Source organism: Trichoplusia ni, chromosome 9, assembly GCF_003590095.1.
Source record: "Trichoplusia ni isolate ovarian cell line Hi5 chromosome 9, tn1, whole genome shotgun sequence".
Taxonomy (NCBI): domain Eukaryota; kingdom Metazoa; phylum Arthropoda; class Insecta; order Lepidoptera; family Noctuidae; genus Trichoplusia; species Trichoplusia ni.
In genome coordinates, this window is record NC_039486.1 from 8,519,344 (window position 1) to 8,527,146 (window position 7,803).

General features: G+C 33.5%; 1 long non-coding RNA gene across 1 annotated transcript; it reads left to right on the forward strand.

Moving 5' to 3' along the window:
- The first annotated feature begins 493 nt into the window (after positions 1-493).
- On the forward strand, positions 494-2,448 carry LOC113497742. The gene is made up of 3 exons (XR_003400920.1): positions 494-762; positions 852-945; positions 2,048-2,448. It is a non-coding gene; the product is annotated as an uncharacterized LOC113497742 (long non-coding RNA).
- Positions 2,449-7,803: the final 5,355 nt, after the last annotated feature.

The following is a 7,803-nucleotide window of genomic DNA, read 5'->3' on the forward strand; positions in this document are numbered from 1 at the left end:
TAAGTAGTTTATTCTTTTGCTTAATTGTAAAGTAAGCGGCAACTTTTTAAATGGATCCGGATCGGTTTAATTTATAGTTATTATTGTTCGATGAAAGTTTATAATTAAAGTAAAATAGAAAAATGTTCTAGTTGTAAAGTTGAGGTGTGAAACATTCGTTGTCAATTATATTTTTGTCAAATTCGTCTTCTTATACACGTGCTACGTAGATACGGTTAAGGTGGATGTATTATGCGAGTGCTTAACATCCAATGTATCAAAATTATGTCAGACAGTATTAATTTAGTTACGCGAAGATTTTTTGTGCTTATATTTTTATGGATTTACTAAGCCAGAAGCAGTGCAATACATCAAAGTTTTCCAAGCTTCATTCTCCTCAGATTTGAAAACTATGGTTTTAATGGAACATCACAATTATTTACTTTTACGAAGACCACTTGTATTTTAATAATTGTAAATGGGTTAGAGTCCGGCCAAGACGAGTGGCCGACAGAGTATTTGTATACATAACGGTACGCTAAGGGAATACCGACGCGATTCCGACCTTGTTAAGTTGATCAGGTTGGCCGCAAAATGGCGGACGCCAGGCCTCGCACACATTTAGTGACAAACTATGTAAATTACGGAATCAGCTAGTCGGTACGGATTTTGCATACTGTTAGTACCTTATCTCATTATGAAGCGTCAGAATATTATGACATCTTACTGGCTGCGTGTGAGAGCAAACCTTTTTGGTGATGTTCCATGTGTGAACATGTTAAAGTATGTTACTTGTTGTATCTATGTACAAAATCATAATGTGAATTTTTGATATAAAAGTTAGCCTAGCTAAAAGTCGAAAATGTTTGCAGTTGGCAAATTTCTCAGTACCTTTAGAATTACAAGGAAAGTTTATAACGGATATCCAGGATACTACTTACTCGCTGTGCTGACGCAGAACCGTAGGTAAGTGTGCGTTTCCACTATGTTTTGATGGCAATGCTAAATTATTAATTATGTAAACATGAATTTCTTGTGTATTTAAAAAATGAGAGAAACGTAACCCCCGAATAAACTGTCGACCAATACTTTTAAGCTAGAGATACGTTATCCAAAGATCAAGAAATCGTGAAGACAGTGGAAACGCGTCCTTATAGCTAAAAGCCTGTAGTGTGTATACCTATAACTTATAAATATTACTTTGAGCTACACCGTTCAAGATGCTCTTTATGTTAAAGGCATACGAGTTTTACAAACTGAATTTACTTGAAGTAATTTTATCGTCTTTATAAATAATAATAGCATGTTTATATCACCCCCATTTAGATTCACACTTCGTAAAGCTATTTATCGTATTATAGTATATATAGTGTATTCTTATAGTCAAATTTATTCACAATAAACTGGAATTCGAAGATATATAATAATTGAATGAATTATGAATAATTATTATTTCGAGTACCTCCGTAAAAACAAAAGTTATCAGTAGTAAGTAACAAACCCACGCGGTAAAATTCCTCGCGTTTTGTGAAAGGCAAAGAAAACAATGTTTGGAATTCTAACTCTACTGTTTTATGTAGTAAATAACTCACCCTTCAAAAGTTGCGCTGTTGATCTTATTCCATGAGATATCTCATATGAAATGGAAAATACTGAGGTTGTTTAGTAGGTACGAGTAGGTACTTATAACATAGATGCGTAGAAAACTGTACCTTTACTTAACCGGTTTTTACCGGTGTTTTCGAGCTTTCCCGCCGCTTCTGTTTGTTGAGGCAAGTGTTCATCTCATTATAAACTGAGTGCTCAATTTATTTTATTTTTATTCATTTCTAGATTTTATTTATGACGTAAATATTACGCTACTTTTTTATTTTCTAGAAAGAACTTAAAATCATTAGTATAATACTCGGGTCGAGCAATGTCTGTAAATTGAACCTACGAATAAAGAAGAAGAGTTATTGCGAGAAATATTTTTGTAAAAAGATTCCAGTAAAAAGTTTTAACAACTTTTATTTTTTTAACACTTTAGAGAACTCATTTACCTACTTGCCTTTCGTTTTTATTTTAGTGTTGATCCGGAAATACACAGGCCAGAGAGTGTACCACTACGTCTTCAAGTAAATTATGATGTGGAAGCGTGACAGGCGCTGACAGGGCAATACATGGCGTGGAGCGGGATCTCTCTTCCACATATGCAATAATATTATTTTCAGACTTAGCTCTAGGCCCTCTGGAAATATCTTCAACAAATCTTTTGTTTAAAATATCCCATTAGGTTGACCAGTTCTTCCATCTTTCGACATATGATTCTGAGATCACGGATTTGCTGCAGGTTAAACATAATAATGAGTTTTATTTACCGATTGAGTGTGGTTTCGTTGATTTCAAGAGATAACATTTTTGCAGCGACGCTCATTAAACAATGTTTATGGTTAAAAAACTTAGTTATTTATTACAAAATGTACAAATAGTACGAAACTTATAAGGTACTTTATTTTAATTCATATTTTATAGTTCAAAAAATCTTTTATATCATAAAATCAGAGTAAACTCCAGAAATAAATGTTATTTAAATTTAATGACAATCGGCTAATACGTTGATACTTTGACATTTAAATCATATTTATGCTTCCTATTAGGGTATTAATGAAAATTAATATTTTGATTGTCAGAAAGTTGAAATTTTATGGCAAAAAGCACTCAGTATGTATACATTTAAATTTATTAAATTAGACAACATTTTGATGTTTCTCTTAATACTGGTTTGTTTTTAATTCATGTGAAATGAAACAATAACATAAAAGGTGTTTTGTAACATAATGTTAGACAAAACAATTCTAATTGAAATTTTCAGGATAGTTTGTAATGCGCTCTTGTGTGTCTAGTTATTCAAGAAACATGAGTAATCGTACTAAAAATATACTGCTACATATTTCACAAGACGTGGTATATCGAAATGATGACCATACCAGCTCATGCCCGTGGCTCTGCTCGCTCCGATATTGGTTGTCTTACGGTAGGTTACCCTTTTCTTAAGATTTAACATACTTCGTATTCAACCAAAACAAGATTATAGTTCAGTTATAATTCTTTTTCAAAAAGAAAGGTGGATTCAAGATAAAGAACACAAACGCTACAGTTGTAAAAACGCTACCCTTTCAAAGTAATTCCTAAATATGCTATTAGAGCTCTTTTGAAATAGGTTTCATTGTATATTTACAGAAGCTATGTTGACGCACAAAACAAACAGGCTTATTTTCATATACGCCAGACTAGTAGGTAAGGGGAATGTTATTAGGGATAATAGGAGTCCGGCGAGACCCTTTAGACGGGGTAGACAATAACCGTTTCCTCTTCAATATCACTCTATGTATAGCAACCTGCCGTCTCGCTGCGCTGACAAGGATTTATATAACAACCAGAAACTGCTTCGGGCCATTGCCGCCTGTAAATATCATTACTACTTACAAACTACTGTTGTTTAAGTAAAGCCAGATTTGAAACTCTCTTACGGAATTGTTTGTCATTGTGTGACGTCAGCGCGTCCCTCGAATGTTGTTCTTGCCTCGTGATTCGATCAAGGGTGATCCTTATTGACACGTTCTTGGACGATACATCAAACTCCTTCCAAGAAACAATAATATTTGTAGTCACAAGAATAACTTTGTTGGAGGTTTCTCTGACCTTTCAAAAGGACAGTAAAAACACTCGGCAAGAACAATTAAACTAGATTAAAATCCCCATTCATTTAAGTTTACGATCGTCCATATCAGAACAATGCTTCCAGTGGCTCTCTTGGCGCAGATAAAATATAAATATTTGTTCAAATCGTTTCAGTCGACTGGCTATGTTGACTATTTCTATTTTTATAGAAAAATAGAAATAGGTTAACTTAGATATTTATAGAATTAACGAACATCGATTTATGATAACACTATGGCTTATGCTCAAACTTTTCATATCCTGGAAAGTTGCCTAATTAATGGGTGTTTATAGTCTGCTACTGAAAGCTGTGTTCAGTAAGGAGCTAATTGTAGAAACTCAACCTCAATAAACTGCAGATTGCCTTCCGCCGTTATTACAGATTCATACCCACTTGACTTGATTACATTGTTTTCCAAGAGAACTTGCAAAAGCTACTTTTAAAATTTACGTATAACGAATAATGGAAAATATTTTAACGTTTATAAAATTGGATTTCCATAAGATCATCTGAAGGAGTATTAAATCTTGAGCAATAATTGAGTTTCTTAGAAAAGTGTAGAATGCAAGTCCTTTGTTGTTTGTCCAGTGCAGCCTAGGTCGTATTGTCATGAGAACACCAAGATTAATGCCTTGGCGTGACCTATTTCCATGAGCAAAAAAAAATACACTGGGGCGAAAAAAGTAGGGAATCTCAAGTTAAAGGAAGCATCGACAGAAATAAGAGATTGCAGTAAATCTCAACAAAGTATGTCGTATTACATAACTTGATAGTATCTTGTTTCTGCAGGTTGGCTCGCTACAGCCAAAAGGGGGAATCCAGCGGGTTATCTCAAATTATAGTAACAGATAGCGATAAGTTGCATTCTGTGTAGCCGACTAGCCCGCGGCAACCAGTCTGTCGCAAACGCATCCAATTTTCCACCCCTTTGGAGTCGAATTCCAAAAATTGTTTCTTAATTGTTGCTTACATCACGAGGAGGGTGCATGAGAATGTTATGTTTTGAATGTAGGGTTGTTTATTATGTTTTCAAAAGACGAGCATGTTGGATGATTCTGTGTAGCTTTATCTTAGTCAATCTTTTGATAAAACAGGGCGCGTTCAGCTGTATTTTGGTTTTGACTTCATTTCGCCGAATATTCTTAACATATTTACCATTGAGGTAGTATTCCGAATAGAATGCTATGAATACAGAAAAACAACGAAAACAAAAGTAAATATGCAAATAAAACCACAGTATAAAACAATAAAAGTACATTTTTCAGTAACAAAGAGTCTCGACTACCGTGTGGTGCGAAATGCTACGTTACTTTACAAAGTGAAATAAACAATAGAGCTAGCTGGCAGTAGTTTTCTCAAAGAATTTTATTAGGAAAACATATATTGAATATTGAGTTGAACTGAGTGATAAATGCTGTTCCAATATTTTGATATAATTTATTGTTATTTGTGCTACGCTCCGAGTTGCCCGGGTAAATGCATTTTGTGCTTCACTTTGAATTATGTTTCTTGTAGAATATTTTAAGTGTGTGTGATAGCTGCGGTAATTGTACAATTCATGAGCTGAATATTCTTACTTTTCAATCTAGTTATGTTAGAATTCCTGGAGAAATTCTCAATGATGTAAATATTTTCAAAGTTAAAACAGTAGGAATTTTAGCCTCAATAAATAAGGAATACTTTTTGTCAAATTGTGTTCGTATAGTTCAGCGGTTTTAATGTAATTTTGGTAAATTTATTGCTGATAAAATCGCTGGCATAACCATCGTGTACGAGTATTTACGCTAAATATTTTGGGGTTAAATATCAGGACTTTCATTCTCCAAATACGCTTTAATTTGCTGATTTATTTTAGTTTTCGAATATCACGATTTTCTGCCTTACATCCGATATCAGTATATACATATATGAGGGTTTAACATTCACCGTTTTTAGAAGCAAGACATCGTCCTACAATGCGTATTGCTCTATCTCACTTGAACATGTGGTGATAGTCTCCTAGGGAGGATCTATAGATCATAATCATTATCCGTGGCTGTAGGATATTACAATACATCCCGATTAGGTTACAGACGACGTGTGTAGCTGAGTTCATCTTTGTCATCAAGATAATAATTGTATTCTTAAAACGCTATGATTGGCTGTCATAACAACAGAAAGGATATAAAAACTACATTCTTAGTCTAAAACTGTGTACTGGTAAATATTACAGTTGCTTATTAAAATTGCTAAACATCGTTTATGTAAGTTGGTGCAATTAATACGTCAAACTAAAAGCACTACATTTTTTTTTATACCCACCAGAAAATTTTTGAAGTCCAATCATAAAGCAAATTTACTGATATTTTCAGGCTATCAAATGTAATGGACTAATGGTAACGATTGATTAGAAAATAAAATAAAATTAAGAGATAAGAAGAAACAGATCAGTGTAGTTATTTAACAGTATTAGGTATTTAAACTCCAAAAACAATGAACGCAAATAAAATGTTTGAAACTTTAGTTGGCTCGGTCTATTTAATTGCAGTCCACAAAGGATTCTGGCAATCATGTAATGTGACGTGTTTCAAACACTGTTGTTTCGAGGCTCGTTGCTATTTTGGCAACGCGAAACCAGCATAATACGGAAGATTGCATTAATTGTTTCATAAATGACATTTGTTTGGCATAAATATGAATTTGGAAATGTTTACTATTAAATAGATTACAAAAAAAAATCGGTCAAAGGAGGGTGAAAGTAGTCATCAATCACATTATACATGCTGTTGTTTAACAAATTTTATTCATTGTGATAGTGGCTCCATTTTAACTGTCTAATTGTATACAGCTTGTTGACTGACGGACGGACAGCGGGACAGACAGCGGAGCTTCAGTAATAAACTTCCGTTTTTACTCTTTGGAACCCTTAAATGGAACGAGTTGTAGCTATTTTTATTTATACTCCAAAATTGCTTTTTTCCAAATGATTGGAAAATGGTTACATCATACATGTTATATCTTTAAAAAGTTATTTTGTCAGGGAGAAAATGGAATTTTATATTTAGTTCTCAAATTTAGCTTGATCACGTACTTGCCCTGAATACGCTGAAAACGTGAAAGCGTGATATAAGCTATTTTTAGAAGTTTCCAATATTTATTGGGTTCAAGCAGTGGTCCTTTTTATAGAGTGTTACGTATTTGCATTTTTTCTCACTTAATCTTACTTTGATCTTGTTGTTACGTTTCCTTATGATCTTCAAGGACTCAACAATTTTCAGCGAAACATATGGGAGTTGCGAATGACGAAATGTTCCTTTTGTCATCGCTAACGATAGGAAGCGGAAGTCGTCTGTAGAAAGATAAGTAATTTACGTAATATATCATTCATCGTGAAACGTACACATGTGGGGATGTCGTTTTTATGTTAGCTCGACCCTCCTTTTTGTAGCACAATACAATAGTTGCTTGATTGTCCGTAGGTTATTGTTATGACGTCACAGAAAATCTGACACTACCAGCTGGATTTGTTTTTTGTGTTTTGATGTTTGTTTTACTCTGGTCATGGTTGATATTTTATTTTACAGAATTATCGAATTAAATCGAGAACCTTGTGGAAGTGCGTGTGATCGATCCCATGTTAAACAAAGTTTAACTTAGTCAGTCGCTTCTTGTAAAACACTTATAACAACAGTTGGTAAAAAAATATTTTATTGAAATTCAATAGAGAACGAGTGTGGTTTTTGGTCTAAAGATGTTCTACATATAATTCTGATTCAACAGATAACACTAGATATAGTAAGTAAGTATATAAGTTTAATATGGTAGTTTCCTTGCGTTTTAGAGTTGCAGAAATTCAGACCGTTCTCCACCTTCATTTAAATAAATTAAGACTAGCAACTTGAACGGGAAGTCTGGATGCTAATCATTTCGATAGACTTGGCTCAATAATTTTGAATGGAGCACGCCACGAAGTTTCATATATTAATTGTATTTACGATTATTAATAGAAAACATTTCACCAGATCTGTTTGTATGTAAATTATTACTTGTATGAATACGTAATTAATAATGTAATCTTGTCTGTCTGAATTTTTTGTAGCACTATATGTACTGTCATTTCTTTTTTTTGTCATTGTCACTAC